Genomic DNA, 20,306 nt, shown 5'->3' on the forward strand with positions numbered 1-20,306 from the left:
CGGCCATCGTAGTGCCGGGGTTGCCCTATAGGGGGCGCTGGTCAGTTTTTTTGCCACGCCCATTTCTTAAAACCATATGAATATCTTCAGGGGGGGGCTGTTGTTACACACATGTAGTTTGAGAGAGATAGAATCATGAACACTGAAGTTACAGCAATTTTGTGTTTCACGGCGAGTTGATGAACTTTAATGCCACGCCATTCATATGGCGTTTGACGAAAAGTCACGGTAATCTTATGTCTTCATTGTCAATGTCTTGGGACCCATTTGATACAGTTTGACATGGTTGAGGTCAGTGGATGAGGAGAAATTCATCCAAGTGTAAGACAAGCAAAAAACAAGACATTTCCTGTTGCCACCAGGGGGCGCTGCGGTTTTAAGTCATCATTTATGCATAGATGTCATCAGGCGGGGACTATTGTCTTACATGTCTAGTTTGGACTTGATTGGAACATGTATGTCCGAGATACAGATGCCCGTGTTTTGATGGCGTGTAACCAATTTTTAACGCCATGCCACGGTCACACGGTGTGATAAAAAAAAAATCCCTCAATCAGTTTTTATCTCCATCTTGTTGTGATGACACTCATCTGAATTTGAAGTTGATCTGATGAAAGCCCTGGGACAAGTACGTAAAAGTAAAAATGTGGGATATTGCCAAAATGGCCACTAAAAGCAAAATGGCGGACTTCGTGTTGCGTTTTTCATAATGCTCCATGAGACTTTTTTTCATGACTGGTCACGATACACCTATATCCAGATTTTGATGAATATCCGTTATGTGGAAACCTAGGGGCTGGTTCCAGGGGGCGCTGTAGAGCCATTTTGCCACGCCCAATTCCAATTACTCCAGAATACTAAAATATCCGCAGACCTTGAATTTCCTGCAAAGTTTCATAACTTTTTGAGCATGTCTAGACCCTGAAAAAGCCCCCCAAAGGGAAATAATAATAATAATAATAATAATAATAATAATAAAAATCCTTACAGATTCAATAGGGCCTCTCACCATTCGGTGCTCGGGCCCTAATAATAATAATAATAATAATAATAATAAAAATCCTTACAGATTCAATAGGGCCTCTCACCATTCGGTGCTCGGGCCCTAATAATAAAAATCCTTACAGATTCAATAGGGCCTCTCACCATTCGGTGCTCGGGCCCTAACTAGGGCTACGTTGTAGCACTTGCGGGCCCGAGCACCCGCACGTTGAAGCCTGTTGCGGTCGGTGGAGAGAGCGATCGATGACCAAGCGCACATCATCGATCGAGCATGCACTTCTCCACGTTGCATGCGTTTTGCGCTCTGCGGCAGTAGGTTTGCCAGTAGGTGGCGCCATCACTATTATTACGCACAGACATATATATCTGTTCATGTAGGCGCTCTGATGTAGCGTGAGCAATTTTGTGTCAATTGGACAATGTTTCCGCAACTCAATTTTCACACTGATCAATAGGTGGCGCTATGATCCTGAACTAATATTCATATATGGAGCTGTTCTATTCAGGATTGTGATCATAGGTCAGTAGTTTGGAGCCGGTTGGATAATGCAGAGTGGATTAACAAAGTACTTCCTGATTCCTGGCGAATCAGTAGGTGGCGCTATGACACTGAGGAAATATTGACACATAGAGCTGTTCAGGCTTGGACTCTGACCATGTGACAGAAGTTTTGTAGTGATAGGACAATGCACAGTGGAGTTATGATAACATCGTGTCCTTTGGCGAAGGAAAATCCTTCGCCGCACATCAATGTTTACACGGTTTGAGGAAACGTCACAATTCTGACCATGATCTAATGACTTGACTGATCTGATTTGAGCTGTATATTGTAAATCAGCCAGGAGCAGTTCATCAAAGTATAAAACATGTCACTTCCTGTAGCCACCAGGGGGCGCTGTAATTTCAAGTCATAATTTCTGTGTAGATGTCATCAGGATGGCACCCTTGTCTTACATGTCTAGTTTGGACTCGATTGGACAATGTATGTCCGGGATACAGAACCTCGTGTTTTGATGGCGTTTAATCAAACTCAAGACGCCACGCCACGGTCACACGGTGTGACGAAAGGTCAATCTCTTAATCACTTTTTATCTCCATCTTGTTGTGATGGCACTGATCTTAATTTGAAGTTAATCTGATGAAAGCCCTGGGACAAGTGCTTCAAGTAAAAATGTGGAATATGGAAAAAAAATGGCCACTTAATCCAAAACGGCGGCCTCCCTGTTTGGTCAAGCATACCTATCCAAGATATTTTTTTGTTTGTTATGAAACGACACATGTCCCGATAGATTTGTATAAATGTCGGCCATCGTAGTGGCGGGGTTGCCCTATAGGGGGCGCTGGTCAGTTTTTTTGCCACGCCCATTTCTTAAAACCATATGAATATCTTCAGGGGAGGGCTGTTGTTACACAGATGTAGTTTGAGAGAGATAGAATCATGAACACTGAAGTTACAGCAATTTCGTGTTTCACGGCGAGTTGATGAACTTTAATGCCACGCCATTCATATGGCGTTTGACGAAAAGTCACGGTAATCTTATGTCTTCATTGTCAATGTCTTGGGACCCATTTGATACAGTTTGACATGGTTGAGGTCAGTGGATGAGGAGAAATTCATCCAAGTGTAAGACAAGCAAAAAACAAGACATTTCCTGTTGCCACCAGGGGGCGCTGCGGTTTTAAGTCATCATTTATGCATAGATGTCATCAGGCGGGGACTATTGTCTTACATGTCTAGTTTGGACTTGATTGGAACATGTATGTCAGAGATACGGATGCCCGTGTTTTGATGGCGTGTAACCAATTTTTAACGCCATGCCACGGTCACACGGTGTGATAAAAAAAAAATCCCTCAATCATTTTTTATCTCCATCTTGTTGTGATGACACTCATCTGAATTTGAAGTTGATCTGATGAAAGCCCTGGGACAAGTACGTAAAAGTAAAAATGTGGGATATTGCCAAAATGGCCACTAAAAGCAAAATGGCGGACTTCCTGTTGCGTTTTTCACAATGCTCCATGAGACTTTTTTTCATGACTGGTCACGATACACCTATATCCAGATTTTGATGAAAATCCGTTATGTGGAAACCTAGGGGCTGGTTCCAGGGGGCGCTGTAGAGCCATTTTGCCACGCCCAATTCCAATTACTCCAGAATACTAAAATATCCGCAGACCTTGAATTTCCTGCAAAGTTTCATAACTTTTTGAGCATGTCTAGACCCTGAAAAAGCCCCCCAAAGGGAAATAATAATAAATATATCTGTTCATGTAGGCGCTCTGATGTAGCGTGAGCAATTTTGTGTCAATTGGACAATGTTTCCGCAACTTAATTTTCACACTGATCAATAGGTGGCGCTATGATCCTGAACTAATATTCATATATGGAGCTGTTCTATTCAGGATTGTGATCATAGGTCAGTAGTTTGGAGCCGGTTGGATAATGCAGAGTGGATTAACAAAGTACTTCCTGTTTCCTGGCGAATCAGTAGGTGGCGCTATGACACTGAGGAAATATTGACACATAGAGCTGTTCAGGCTTGGACTCTGACCATGTGACAGAAGTTTTGTAGTGATAGGACAATGCACAGTGGAGTTATGATAACATCGTGTCCTTTGGCGAAGGAAAATCCTTCGCCGCACATCAATGTTTACACGGTTTGAGGAAACGTCACAATTCTGACCATGATCTAATGACTTGACTGATCTGATTTGAGCTGTATATTGTAAATCAGCCAGGAGCAGTTCATCAAAGTATAAAACATGGCACTTCCTGTAGCCACCAGGGGGCGCTGTAATTTCAAGTCATAATTTCTGTGTAGATGTCATCAGGATGGCACCCTTGTCTTACATGTCTAGTTTGGACTCGATTGGACAATGTATGTCCGAGATACAGAACCTCGTGTTTTGATGGCGTTTAATCAAACTCAAGACGCCACGCCACGGTCACACGGTGTGACGAAAGGTCAATCTCTTAATCACTTTTTATCTCCATCTTGTTGTGATGGCACTGATCTTAATTTGAAGTTAATCTGATGAAAGCCCTGGGACAAGTGCATCAAGTAAAAATGTGGAATATGGGAAAAAAATGGCCACTTAATCCAAAATGGCGGCCTCCCTGTTTGGTCAAGCATACCTATCCAAGATATTTTTTTGTTTGTTATGAAACGACACATGTCCCGATAGATTTGTATAAATGTCGACCATCGTAGTGCCGGGGTTGCCCTATAGGGGGCGCTGGTCAGTTTTTTTGCCACGCCCATTTCTTAAAACCATATGAATATCTTCAGGGGGGGGCTATTGTTACACACATGTAGTTTGAGAGAGATAGAATCATGAACACTGAAGTTACAGCAATTTCGTGTTTCACGGCGAGTTGATGAACTTTAATGCCACGCCATTCATATGGCGTTTGACGAAAAGTCACGGTAATCTTATGTCTTCATTGTCAATGTCTTGGGACCCATTTGATACAGTTTGACATGGTTGAGGTCAGTGGATGAGGAGAAATTCATCCAAGTGTAAGACAAGCAAAAAACAAGACATTTCCTGTTGCCACCAGGGGGCGCTGCGGTTGTAAGTCATCATTTATGCATAGATGTCATCAGGCGGGGACTATTGTCTTACATGTCTAGTTTGGACTTGATTGGAACATGTATGTCCGAGATACAGATGCCCGTGTTTTGATGGCGTGTAACCAATTTTTAACGCCATGCCACGGTCACACGGTGTGATAAAAAAAAAATCCCTCAATCATTTTTTATCTCCATCTTGTTGTGATGACACCCATCTGAATTTGAAGTTGATCTGATGAAAGCCCTGGGACAAGTACGTAAAAGTAAAAATGTGGGATATTGCCAAAATGGCCACTAAAAGCAAAATGGCGGACTTCCTGTTGCGTTTTTCATAATGCTCCATGAGACTTTTTTTCATGACTGGTCACGATACACCTATATCCAGATTTTGATGAAAATCCGTTATGTGGAAACCTAGGGGCTGGTTCCAGGGGGCGCTGTAGAGCCATTTTGACACGCCCAATTCCAATTACTCCAGAATACTAAAATATCCGCAGACCTTGAATTTCCTGCAAAGTTTCATAACTTTTTGAGCATGTCTAGACCCTGAAAAAGCCCCCCAAAGGGAAATAATAATAACTAGGGCTACGTTGTAGCACTTGCGGGCCCGAGCACCCGCACGTTGAAGCCTGTTGCGGTCGGTGGAGAGAGCGATCGATGACCAAGCGCACATCATCGATCGAGCATGCACTTCTCCACGTTGCATGCGTTTTGCGCTCTGCGGCAGTAGGTTTGCCAGTAGGTGGCGCCATCACTATTATTACGCACAGACATATATATCTGTTCATGTAGGCGCTCTGATGTAGCGTGAGCAATTTTGTGTCAATTGGACAATGTTAACACAACTTAATTTTCACACTGATCAGTAGGTGGCGCTATGACCCTGAACTAATATTTATATGTGGAGCTGTTCAGATCAGTATTGTGATCATAGGTCAGTAGTTTGGAGCCGGTTGGATAATGCAGAGTGGATTAACAAAGTACTTCCTGTTTCCTGGCGAATCAGTAGGTGGCGCTATGACACTGAGGAAATATTGACACATAGAGCTGTTCAGGCTTGGACTCTGACCATGTGACAGAAGTTTTGTAGTGATAGGACAATGCACAGTGGAGTTATGATAACATCGTGTCCTTTGGCGAAGGAAAATCCTTCGCCGCACATCAATGTTTACACGGTTTGAGGAAACGTCACAATTCTGACCATGATCTAATGACTTGACTGATCTGATTTGAGCTGTATATCTTAAAGCAGCCAGGAGCAGTTCATCAAAGTATAAAACATGTCACTTCCTGTTGCCACCAGGGGGCGCTGTGATTTCAAGTCAAATTTTCTGTGTAGAAGTCATCAGGATGGCACCCTTGTCTTACATGTCTAGTTTGGACTCGATTGGACAATGTATGTCCGAGATACAGAACCTCGTGTTTTGATGGCGTTTAATCAAACTCAAGACGCCACGCCACGGTCACACGGTGTGACGAAAGGTCAATCTCTTAATCACTTTTTATCTCCATCTTGTTGTGATGACACTGATCTTAATTTGAAGTCAATCTGATGAAAGCCCTGGGACAAGTGCATCAAGTAAAAATGTGGAATATGGAAAAAAAATGGCCACTTAATCCAAAATGGCGGCCTCCCTGTTTGGTCAAGCATACCTATCCAAGATATTTTTTTGTTTGTTATGAAATGACACATGTCCCGATAGATTTGTATAAATGTCGGCCATCGTAGTGCCGGGGTTGCCCTATAGGGGGCGCTGGTCAGTTTTTTTGCCACGCCCATTTCTTAAAACCATATGAATATCTTCAGGGGGGGGCTGTTGTTACACACATGTAGTTTGAGAGAGATAGAATCATGAACACTGAAGTTACAGCAATTTCGTGTTTCACGGCGAGTTGATGAACTTTAATGCCACGCCATTCATATGGCGTTTGACGAAAAGTCACGGTAATCTTATGTCTTCATTGTCAATGTCTTGGGACCCATTTGATACAGTTTGACATGGTTGAGGTCAGTGGATGAGGAGAAATTCATCCAAGTGTAAGACAAGCAAAAAACAAGACATTTCCTGTTGCCACCAGGGGGCGCTGCGGTTTTAAGTCATCATTTATGCATAGATGTCATCAGGCGGGGACTATTGTCTTACATGTCTAGTTTGGACTTGATTGGAACATGTATGTCCGAGATACAGATGCCCGTGTTTTGATGGCGTGTAACCAATTTTTAACGCCATGCCACGGTCACACGGTGTGATAAAAAAAAAATCCCTCAATCATTTTTTATCTCCATCTTGTTGTGATGACACTCATCTGAATTTGAAGTTGATCTGATGAAAGCCCTGGGACAAGTACGTAAAAGTAAAAATGTGGGATATTGCCAAAATGGCCACTAAAAGCAAAATGGCGGACTTCCTGTTGAGTTTTTCATAATGCTCCATGAGACTTTTTTTCATGACTGGTCACGATACACCTATATCCAGATTTTGATGAAAATCCGTTATGTGGAAACCTAGGGGCTGGTTCCAGGGGGCGCTGTAGAGCCATTTTGCCACGCCCAATTCCAATTACTCCAGAATACTAAAATATCCGCAGACCTTGAATTTCCTGCAAAGTTTCATAACTTTTTGAGCATGTCTAGACCCTGAAAAAGCCCCCCAAAGGGAAATAATAATAACTAGGGCTACGTTGTAGCACTAACGGGCCCGAGCACAGGCAAATTTCAAGTCTGTTGCGGTCGGGGAAGAGAGAACGTTCGATGACCAAGCGCTCGTCTCAGCGTTGCATGCATTTGCGCACTGCTGCGATATAAACGCTTCACTTCCTGTAGCCAGCAGGTGGCGCTATGATTTTAAGTCATGGTGTCTTTGTTGATGTCATCAGGTCGCGCTTCTTGTCTTACATGTGTAGTTTGAACTCGATTGGACCAAATATGTCCAAGATACAGAAGCTTGTGTTTTGATGGCGTTTAGTCACATTTTGACGCCTCGCCACGGTCACACGGTGTGGCAAAAAATTGATCTTTCAATAACTTTAGATCTCCATCTTGTTGTGATGACACTCGTCTAAATTTTCAGTTGATCTGATGAAAGCTCTCCAAGAAGTACTTGAAAATAAAAAACATGGAATATGGTCCAAATAGAAAATGGCGGGGTTCCTGTTGCGTTTTTCAAATTGCTCCGAGCGCGTTTTTTGTGCATCTGGTGATGATACACAACTGTCTTCAATTTCGTGAGGATCAGTGAATTCTAAATGAGGTGTTTCTCCATAAATGAGGGGAAGCTCCGTTGGTTGCGCTGTTGAGCCATTTTGCCACGCCCATTCTTTAAAACCATCTGAATATCTTCAAGGGAGGGGGGCTGATGATACACACATGTAGTTTGAGGGAGATGGACCCATGAACACGGAAGTTAAAGCGTTTTCGTGTGTCATGGCGAGCTGATGTGACGCCCCGCCACAGTCAGACAGTGTGACGAAAAGTTGTTTCTTTGATAACTTTAGATCTCCATCTTGTTGTGATGACGCTCGTCTAAATTTTCAGTTGATGTGATGAAAGCTGTACGAGAAGTATATCAAAGTAAAAGATTATGGAATATGACCAAAATGGCCACGAAATCGAAAATGGCGTGCTTCCTGTTGCGTTTTTCATATTGCTCCGAGCGCGTTTTTTGTGCATCTGGTGATGATACACAACTTTCTTCAATTTCGTGCAGATCAGTGAATGCTAAATGAGGTGTTTCTCCGTAAATGAGGGAAAGCACCGTTGGTGGCGCTGTTGAGCCATTTTGCCACACCCATTTCCAAATACCCCAGATTACGTAAATTTTCACGAGGCCCATAATCTGCCCTATAGATGTTGAATGCATTCTGTAGTGAGAACACATTCAAGCACATGTCCTACACCTCCATGAGAGGGGGGAGGGGTGAGAAGGGGGAGGGATGAGAGGGGTGAAAGGGGGTGGGGTAAGATGGGGGCAGGTTGATCTGAGGAGGTCTGTTTTAGACAGAGTAAAAAGGTGCTGTTTTAAATTATCCTTGGGGTATTTTTACCAAAATATTTTACAGACATTTCATTAAGACCCCAAGGAACCATATCAACTGTGTTGAAATGGAAATAATATGTCCCCTTTAAAGCGAATATGTCCCCTTTAAGCGGTTTCGTGTGTCATGGTGAGCTGATTTGACGCCCCGCCACAGTCAGACGGTGTGTCGAAAAGTTGTTTCTTTGATAACTTTAGATCTCCATCTTGTTGTGATGCCACCCGTCTAAATTTTAAATTGATGTGATGAAAGCTCTCCGACAAATAAATCAAAGCGCACGATGTACAAAAACAAGACATTTCCTGATGCCACCAGGGGGCGCTTTCCTTTTAAGTCATGATTTCTAGGTAGATGTCTTCCGGTCGCGACTCTTGTCTTATATGTGTAGTTTGGAGTCGATTGGACAAAATATGTCTAAGTTACAGAAGCTTGCTTATATTGGCGTTTAGTCGAACTTTGAGACCTCACCACGGTCACACGGTGTGATGAAAAGTTTAAATATTGATAACTTTAGATCTTCATCTTGTTTTGTAGAGTCTCATCTAATTTTTAAGTTGATCTGATGAAAGCTCTCCGAGTAGTACATAAAAACATAACACGTCTTAAAAACAAGACTTTTCCTGTTGCCCCCAGGGGGCGCTGTGATTGTAAGTCACAATTTCTGCACCGATGTCTTCTGGTCGCGATTCTTGTCGTATGTGTCTAGTTTGGACTCAATTGGACAAAATATGTCTGAAATATGGAAGCTTGTGTTTTGATGGCGTTCCATCAAACTTTAACGCCACACCACGGTCAGACGGTTTTGCTAAAACGTAATCCTTCAATAACTTTAGATCTCCAATTTGTTGTGATGACGATCGTCTAAATTTGAAGTTGATCTGATGAAAGCTGTACGACAAGTACATCAAAGAAAAAATATGGAATATGACCGAAATGGCCACTAAAGTCAAACTGGCGGGCTTCCTGCTGCGTTATTCATAATGCACTGATGGACTTTTTTGTGCATCTTGTCATGAGACACAATAGTCTATGTTTTTTTTGAGGATCGGTGAATGCTAAATGAGGGGCTTTTCCGTAGGTGGCGCTCTTGAGCCATTTTGCCACGCCCTTTTCAAAATACTTCAGAAAACGTAAACTTGCACACATTTGTAATTTACTGTACACTTTAGAAACTTTTTGAGCACGTTAAAGTCCTCAAAAAGCCAATTCACTGAGCGAAGAAAAATAATAATAATAATAATCTTTTCAATTTCAATAGGTCCTCTCACCGATTTCGGTGCTCGGGCCCTAACTAGGGCTACGTTGTAGCACTAACGGGCCCGAGCACAGGCAATTTCAAGTCTGTTGCGGTCGGGGAAGAGAGAACGTTCGATGACCAAGCGCTCGTCTCCACATTGCCTGCGTTTGCCCTGTGCGGCAAGGAAGATCGCTCCACTTCTTCTGGCCAGATCGCTCCACTTCTTCTGGCCAGCCGCTGGTGCTGAACTAGAGGTAAGTAACCTTGAAACTATCCAACATAACCTATTGCTTTATCTATCATCATATGCTTACATGCCTCAAGTTTTTTGTAATATGTAATTGTTATAAAAGTTACCGTTTATTTATCACGTCTAATGAACAGATTGAAGCAAGATAACTCGACAGTCTTGTTTTGGTTGTGACATTATTTTTTTTAATGAGTTACTATCAATACGCTACACGTGTACGTTTCATGTGATAGTAACTGTTTCACCAATATTCTGATACAGGATGGTATATCCGCCATTACTATTTTCACATTGTTTATTTAGTCTGTCATGGAGTTGTAGAGTGAATTAGACAGTAGTGATAACATTATAATGTCCACACATCAGTGTTGTAAACACTTCTCCAATTAATTATATAATTATGTTTTCACACTGAGGGAAGTGGAGAGACTTGATGTGGACTGTTATCAACAGCTCTGTGGGAGATCATCACCTTGAATATTACAGATGAGGTAGAAAGACATTTTATCTATGTGTACAATGTTGTATTTCTTTGTCACGTTTTATCAAAAGCGATTTAAAGTATGTGCATTTAACCATTAGGATACAAACCCAGACCCTAGTACATCGGTTCTAGCTGAAATAAGTAGTGCTTCATAAACAACACAAAACATTCATAACAGTACGCTTCTGCTCCTCATTAATGCAGCTCCTGATGTCCCCAGCAGCAACATGGTGGAGATCTGCAGCTTCATGCTGGTCAACTGGAAGACAACTGATTAAGATTAAAAGATTAAGATTAAAATCCATTTATTCATCCCAAACACATGCACAGACATGCAAAGGCACACTCATGCAGGTAGGGAAATTTAATCGCTGCTTTTTACCCATCTGGTGCAGGACACACAGAGCAGTGAGCGACCATGTACGGCGCTCGGGGGAGCAGATGTTGGGGGAGTGAGGTGCCTTGCTCATGGGCACTAGAGAGGGTAGGGAGACTCTTGGATTTTTGGACAGATCAATCCAGGTTCGACTTTTGTTGTCTCTCCATGGAGTCGAACCAAAGACAAACCAGAGACCTTCTCTGCCCATAGTCCAAGTTTCTGCCACTCGACCACCGCCTCTCCTCATGCATCATCAAACTAGTAATCTACACATCACTCCATGCGTTGCTCCCTTAACTACAGATGGCCTGCGAATGTCATGGAGTTTTACAGTGAATTAGACAGTTTAGGTATGATTTTAATCTCCACACATCAGTGTTGTAAACAGTTCTCAAATTAATTATAGAATTATGTTTTCACACTGAGAGAAGTGGAAAGACTTGATTTGGACTGTTATCAATAGGTCTGTGGGAGATTATCACCTTGAATAGTACTGATGAGGTAGAAAGACATTTTATGTATTTGTACAATGTTGTATTTCTTTCAGCACTTTTATCAGAAGGGACTTAAAATATGTACATTTCACCATGAGGATATAAACCAAGACCACAGTACAACAGTTCTATCTGAAATCTGTTGTGCTTTATACACAACACAAAACATTCTTTAACAGTGCGTTTTTTCTCTTCATAGATGAAGAACTGCAGCACCTGATGTCCTCAGCAGCAACATGGTGGAGATCTGATTTGATACACTTTAGATAAGAACCCAGTGTTTTATATTTCTGCTTTGCCATAAGAGACAGAACATGGTCATCACAGCTGTGTCCTTCAGGCTCGTCTGTCCCTAATAAAATGATAGGAAACATGAAAGTGATCGTCATTATTGTAGAGGAAGAGTTACATATGAACAAAGTGTGTAATCTTATTTTCTGTGGATATTCAACTGTGTATTTGAATATGCTTTTGGATTAAAACGTGCACTACCATGACAATGAATGTTTTTAATGGAGCTATTTCACATTAAAAGTATTGCATTATAATTTAATACATTATGTATTATGTGCAATACTTTGATTGTTTTTAAGTAATGAAATCAGGTCTGTACCTGGAGTCAGTGTTCAGTCTGGTTGGATTCAAGTTGTGTGTCAAGTTGGACCTTCTAGAGGAACATGAAACCAATACACAGATATGTAAAGTCATACATGGGCCAGGTTAAGTAATTAACAGACTTTTAAATGGTAAAAATAAAATATTAGTTCAAAGTTAATCAGAGCATAATCATTTCAGATTAGGAAATAGGTAGTGCATATAAGCCCACAACTCTGTATGACACTGTCTGTTCTAGTAAAGTTACAAGGCTATGACTTACTCATATTTAACAAAAGAATTCAGTGAAGTCTGTCTGAGATTAACGATTTAAATACTGAAGGTGGGAGACACGGTTATTTTTCACTGTAACACGTGACAGGACATCAACACCGTGACTCTGAATAAAGAGCCTTAAAAGACGTAGTGCTCCTTTGAACAACTGCTCTTACAATGTGTAGCAAGTGCTAAATCTCCATTAGTATAATAGTAACAAAAATCACCCTTTACATAATTGAACATATATTTTCCATGTGAACCCCTTTAACACAGTTCAATTCAGGAGCAAAATATAATTCATACAGTATTTATTAGAGCTAGTATTAGTAAACAGATCAAACAAATGCAGTACAACACATCACACATCCACAGTGTCTCTTTTGCTTATCATCACAGTCAGTCAGAAGTGTCCGTTTAACTTACGTAGCAGTTGAGAGATGCTTCGTTGGAGCTAGCAGGAGCTAGCTCATAGCCAGTGCTACTGTTGAGAGCGGCAGAGTTCACACAGGAAAAGACACAACGGGAGAGGGGAAAAAAGCTGTGAGTCCCACACTCTAACCTGCTGAGCGAACAACGTCCACAGTGACTCCGCCGCCGTCCTCTCATCCAGACTCGCCAACCGTTCTCCGGTTCTTCGTGATACACAGCTCCGCAGCTTGTGACGACGTAACTCATGAGGCGTTCACTTGCAGCTGTGTTAAATGCAGCTTCGTTTGTCATGGCGAGTTGAAGAAGTCTGCTGCAAAGCTATGAATAATCCGCATGATGAAAACTCACAGCAATGTTATGCCTACATTATCAATATATTGAGACCCATGTGACACAGTTTGACATGGTTTAGCAAAGTGAATGAGGAGAAATACATCCAAGTGTGAGACGTAACAAACCGAAAGCGGTCTCATGCTGCGTTCAGGGTAACTCTGTTAAAATAGGTTTCATTGGTCATGGTGAGCTGATGAACTTTGATGCCACGCCATTAACAATCTGCATGATGAAAAGTCACAATAATGTTATGCCTACATTATCAATATCTTGAGACCAATTTGACACAGTTTGACATGGTTTAGTAAAGTGGCTGGAGGGAAATACATCAAAGAGTAAGATGACCAAAACAAGACATTTCCTGATGCCACCAGGGGGCGCTTTCCTTTTAAGTCATGATTTCTAGGTAGATGTCTTCCGGTCGCGACTCTTGTCTTATATGTGTAGTTTGGAGTCGATTGGACAAAATATGTCTAAGTTACAGAAGCTCGCTTATATTGGCGTTTAGTCGAACTTTGAGACCTCACCACGGTCACACGGTATGATGAAAAGTTTAAATTCTGATAACTTTAGATCTTCATCTTGTTTTGTAGAGTCTCATCTAATTTTTAAGTTGATCTGATGAAAGCTGTCTGAGTAGTACATAAAAACATAACACGTACCAAAATAAGACATTTCGCGTTACCACCAGGGGGCGCTGTGATTGTAAGTCACAATTTCTGCACCCATGTCTTCTGGTGGCGACTCTTGTCGAATGTGTCTAGTTTGGACTCAATTGGACAAAATATGTCTGAAATATGGAAGCTTGTGTTTTGATGGCGTTTCATCAAACTTTAACGCCACACCACGGTCAGACAGTTTTGCTAAAACGTAATCCTTCAATAACTTTAGATCTCCAATTTGTTGTGATGACGATCGTCTAAATTTGAAGTTGATCTGATGAAAGCTGTACGACAAGTACATCAAAGAAAAAATATGGAATATGACCAAAATGGCCACTAAAGTCAAACTGGCGGGCTTCCTGTTGCGTTATTCATAATGCACTGATGGACTTTTTTGTGCATCTAGTCATGATACACAATAATCTTTGTTTTTTTTGAGGATCGGTGAATGCTAAATGAGGGGCTTTTCCGTAGGTGGCGCTCTTGAGCCATTTTGCCACGCCCTTTTCAAAATACTCCAGAATACGTAATTTTACGCCGCCTTCGAATTTACTGCAAACTCCTACAACTTTTTGAGCACATTAAAGCCCTCAAAAAGCCAATTCATTTAAGCTAAGAAAAATAATAATAATAATAATAACTAGGGCTACGTTGTAGCACTAACGGGCCCGAGCACAGGCAATTTCAAGTCTGTTGCGGTCGGGGAAGAGAGAACGTTCGATGACCAAGCGCTCGTCTCCACATTGCCTGCGTTTGCCCTGTGCGGCAAGGAAGATCGCTCCACTTCTTCTGGCCAGCCGCTGGTGCTGAACTAGAGGTAAGTAACCTTGAAACTATCCAACATAACCTATTGCTTTATCTATCATCATATGCTTACATGCCTCAAGTTTTTTGTAATATGTAATTGTTATAAAAGTTACCGTTTATTTATCACGTCTAATGAACAGATTGAAGCAAGATAACTCGACAGTCTTGTTTTGGTTGTGACATTATTTTTTTTAATGAGTTACTATCAATACGCTACACGTGTACGTTTCATGTGATAGTAACTGTTTCACCAATATTCTGATACAGGATGGTATATCCGCCATTACTATTTTCACATTGTTTATTTAGTCTGTCATGGAGTTGTAGAGTGAATTAGACAGTAGTGATAACATTATAATGTCCACACATCAGTGTTGTAAACACTTCTCCAATTAATTATATAATTATGTTTTCACACTGAGGGAAGTGGAGAGACTTGATGTGGACTGTTATCAACAGCTCTGTGGGAGATCATCACCTTGAATATTACAGATGAGGTAGAAAGACATTTTATCTATGTGTACAATGTTGTATTTCTTTGTCACGTTTTATCAAAAGCGATTTAAAGTATGTGCATTTAACCATTAGGATACAAACCCAGACCCTAGTACATCGGTTCTAGCTGAAATAAGTAGTGCTTCATAAACAACACAAAACATTCATAACAGTACGCTTCTGCTCCTCATTAATGCAGCTCCTGATGTCCCCAGCAGCAACATGGTGGAGATCTGCAGCTTCATGCTGGTCAACTGGAAGACAACTGATTAAGATTAAAAGATTAAGATTAAAATCCATTTATTCATCCCAAACACATGCACAGACATGCAAAGGCACACTCATGCAGGTAGGGAAATTTAATCGCTGCTTTTTACCCATCTGGTGCAGGACACACAGAGCAGTGAGCGACCATGTACGGCGCTCGGGGGAGCAGATGTTGGGGGAGTGAGGTGCCTTGCTCATGGGCACTAGAGAGGGTAGGGAGACTCTTGGATTTTTGGACAGATCAATCCAGGTTCGACTTTTGTTGTCTCTCCATGGAGTCGAACCAAAGACGAACCAGAGACCTTCTCTGCCCATAGTCCAAGTTTCTGCCACTCGACCACCGCCTCTCCTCATGCATCATCAAACTAGTAATCTACACATCACTCCATGCGTTGCTCCCTTAACTACAGATGGCCTGCGAATGTCATGGAGTTTTACAGTGAATTAGACAGTTTAGGTATGATTTTAATCTCCACACATCAGTGTTGTAAACAGTTCTCAAATTAATTATAGAATTATGTTTTCACACTGAGAGAAGTGGAAATACTTGATTTGGACTGTTATCAATAGGTCTGTGGGAGATTATCACCTTGAATAGTACTGATGAGGTAGAAAGACATTTTATGTATTTGTACAATGTTGTATTTCTTTCAGCACTTTTATCAGAAGGGACTTAAAATATGTACATTTCACCATGAGGATATAAACCAAGACCACAGTACAACAGTTCTATCTGAAATCTGTTGTGCTTTATACACAACACAAAACATTCTTTAACAGTGCGTTTTTTCTCTTCATAGATGAAGAACTGCAGCACCTGATGTCCTCAGCAGCAACATGGTGGAGATCTGATTTGATACACTTTAGATAAGAACCCAGTGTTTTATATTTCTGCTTTGCCATAAGAGACAGAACATGGTCATCACAGCTGTGTCCTTCAGGCTCGTCTGTCCCTAATAAAATGATAGGAAACATGAAAGTGATCGTCATTATTGTAGAGGAAGAGTTACATATGAACAAAGTGTGTAATCTTATTTTCTGTGGATATTCAACTGTGTATTTGAATATGCTTTTGGATTAAAACGTGCACTACCATGACAATGAATGTTTTTAATGGAGCTATTTCACATTAAAAGTATTGCATTATAATTTAATACATTATGTATTATGTGCAATACTTTGATTGTTTTTAAGTAATGAAATCAGGTCTGTACCTGGAGTCAGTGTTCAGTCTGGTTGGATTCAAGTTGTGTGTCAAGTTGGACCTTCTAGAGGAACATGAAACCAATACACAGATATGTAAAGTCATACATGGGCCAGGTTAAGTAATTAACAGACTTTTAAATGGTAAAAATAAAATATTAGTTCAAAGTTAATCAGAGCATAATCATTTCAGATTAGGAAATAGGTAGTGCATATAAGCCCACAACTCTGTATGACACTGTCTGTTCTAGTAAAGTTACAAGGCTATGACTTACTCATATTTAACAAAAGAATTCAGTGAAGTCTGTCTGAGATTAACGATTTAAATACTGAAGGTGGGAGACACGGTTATTTTTCACTGTAACACGTGACAGGACATCAACACCGTGACTCTGAATAAAGAGCCTTAAAAGACGTAGTGCTCCTTTGAACAGCTGCTCTTACAATGTGTAGCAAGTGCTAAATCTCCATTAGTATAATAGTAACAAAAATCACCCTTTACATAATTGAACATATATTTTCCATGTGAACCCCTTTAACACAGTTCAATTCAGGAGCAAAATATAATTTATACAGTATTTATTAGAGCTAGTATTAGTAAACAGATCAAACAAATGCAGTACAACACATCACACATCCACAGTGTCTCTTTTGCTTATCATCACAGTCAGTCAGAAGTGTCCGTTTAACTTACGTAGCAGTTGAGAGATGCTTCGTTGGAGCTAGCAGGAGCTAGCTCATAGCCAGTGCTGCTGTTGAGAGCGACAGAGTTCACACAGGAAAAGACACGACGGACGGGGGAAAAAAGCTTTGAGTGCGTCCCACACGCTAACCTGCTGAGCTAACAACGTCCACAGTGACTCCGCCGCCGTCCTCTCATCCAGACTCGCCAACCGTTCTCCGGTTCTTCGTGATACACAGCTCCGCAGCTTGTGACGACGTAACTTCTTTCAGAGTCTCATGAGGCGTTCACTTGCAGCTGTGTTAAATGCAGCTTCGTTTGTCATGGCGAGTTGAAGAAGTCTGCTGCAAAGCTATGAATAATCCGCATGATGAAAACTCACAGCAATGTTATGCCTACATTATCAATATATTGAGACCCATGTGACACAGTTTGACATGGTTTAGCAAAGTGAATGAGGAGAAATACATCCAAGTGTGAGACGTAACAAACCGAAAGCGGTCTCATGCTGCGTTCAGGGTAACTCTGTTAAAATGGGTTTCATAGGTCATGATGAGCTGATGAACTTTGATGCCACGCCATTAACAATCTGCATGATGAAAAGTCACAATAATGTTATGCCTACATTATCAATATCTTGAGACCAATTTGACACAGTTTGACATGGTTTAGTAAAGTGGCTGGAGGGAAATACATCAAAGAGTAAGATGACCAAAACAAGACATTTCCTGATGCCACCAGGGGGCGCTTTCCTTTTAAGTCATGATTTCTAGGTAGATGTCTTCCGGTCGCGACTCTTGTCTTATATGTGTAGTTTGGAGTCGATTGGACAAAATATGTCTAAGTTACAGAAGCTCGCTTATATTGGCGTTTAGTCGAACTTTGAGACCTCACCACGGTCACACGGTATGATGAAAAGTTTAAATTCTGATAACTTTAGATCTTCATCTTGTTTTGTAGAGTCTCATCTAATTTTTAAGTTGATCTGATGAAAGCTGTCTGAGTAGTACATAAAAACATAACACGTACCAAAATAAGACATTTCGCGTTACCACCAGGGGGCGCTGTGATTGTAAGTCACAATTTCTGCACCCATGTCTTCTGGTGGCGACTCTTGTCGAATGTGTCTAGTTTGGACTCAATTGGACAAAATATGTCTGAAATATGGAAGCTTGTGTTTTGATGGCGTTTCATCAAACTTTAACGCCACACCACGGTCAGACGGTTTTGCTAAAACGTAATCCTTCAATAACTTTAGATCTCCAATTTGTTGTGATGACGATCGTCTAAATTTGAAGTTGATCTGATGAAAGCTGTACGACAAGTACATCAAAGAAAAAATATGGAATATGACCAAAATGGCCACTAAAGTCAAACTGGCGGGCTTCCTGTTGCGTTATTCATAATGCACTGATGGACTTTTTTGTGCATCTAGTCATGATACACAATAATCTTTGTTTTTTTTGAGGATCGGTGAATGCTAAATGAGGGGCTTTTCCGTAGGTGGCGCTCTTGAGCCATTTTGCCACGCCCTTTTCAAAATACTCCAGAATACGTAAACTTGCACACATTTGTAATTTACTGTACACTTTAGAAACTTTTTGAGCACGTTAAAGCCCTCAAAAAGCCAATTCACTGAGCGAAGAAAAATAATAATAATAATAATCTTTTCAATTTCAATAGGTCCTCTCACCGATTTCGGTGCTCGGGCCCTAATAACTAGGGCTACGTTGTAGCACTAACGGGCCCGAGCACAGGCAATTTCAAGTCTGTTGCGGTCGGGGAAGAGAGAACGTTCGATGACCAAGCGCTCGTCTCCACATTGCCTGCGTTTGCCCTGTGCGGCAAGGAAGATCGCTCCACTTCTTCTGGCCAGCCGCTGGTGCTGAACTAGAGGTAAGTAACCTTGAAACTATCCAACATAACATATTGCTTTATCTATCATCATATGCTTACATGCCTCAAGTTTTTTGTAATATGTAATTGTTATAAAAGTTACCGTTTATTTATCACGTCTAATGAACAGATTGAAGCAAGATAACTCGACAGTCTTGTTTTGGTTGTGACATTATTTTTTTTAATGAGTTACTATCAATACGCTACACGTGTACGTTTCATGTGATAGTAACTGTTTCACCAATATTCTGATACAGGATGGTATATCCGCCATTACTATTTTCACATCGTTTATTTAGTCTGTCATGGAGTTGTAGAGTGAATTAGACAGTAGTGATAACATTATAATGTCCACACATCAGTGTTGTAAACACTTCTCCAATTAATTATATAATTATGTTTTCACACTGAGGGAAGTGGAGAGACTTGATGTGGACTGTTATCAACAGCTCTGTGGGAGATCATCACCTTGAATATTACAGATGAGGTAGAAAGACATTTTATCTATGTGTACAATGTTGTATTTCTTTGTCACGTTTTATCAAAAGCGATTTAAAGTATGTGCATTTAACCATTAGGATACAAACCCAGACCCTAGTACATCGGTTCTAGCTGAAATAAGTAGTGCTTCATAAACAACACAAAACATTCATAACAGTACGCTTCTGCTCCTCATTAATGCAGCTCCTGATGTCCCCAGCAGCAACATGGTGGAGATCTGCAGCTTCATGCTGGTCAACTGGAAGACAACTGATTAAGATTAAAAGATTAAGATTAAAATCCATGTATTCATCCAAAACACATGCACAGACATGCAAAGGCACACTCATGCAGGTAGGGACATTTAATCGCTGCTTTTTACCCATCTGGTGCAGGACACACAGAGCAGTGAGCGACCATGTACGGCACTCGGGGGAGCAGATGTTGGGGGAGTGAGGTGCCTTGCTCATGGGCACTAGAGAGGGTAGGGAGACTCTTGGATTTTTGGACAGATCAATCCAGGTGCGACTTTTGTTGTCTCTCCATGGAGTCGAACCAAAGACGAACCAGAGACCTTCTCTGCCCATAGTCCAAGTTTCTGCCACTCGACCACCGCCTCTCCTCATGCATCATCAAACTAGTAATCTACACATCACTCCATGCGTTGCTCCCTTAACTACAGATGGCCTGCGAATGTCATGGAGTTTTACAGTGAATTAGACA

The sequence above is a fragment of the Platichthys flesus genome, chromosome 14 (assembly GCF_949316205.1).
Source record: "Platichthys flesus chromosome 14, fPlaFle2.1, whole genome shotgun sequence".
NCBI classification, from domain to species: Eukaryota; Metazoa; Chordata; class Actinopteri; order Pleuronectiformes; family Pleuronectidae; genus Platichthys; species Platichthys flesus.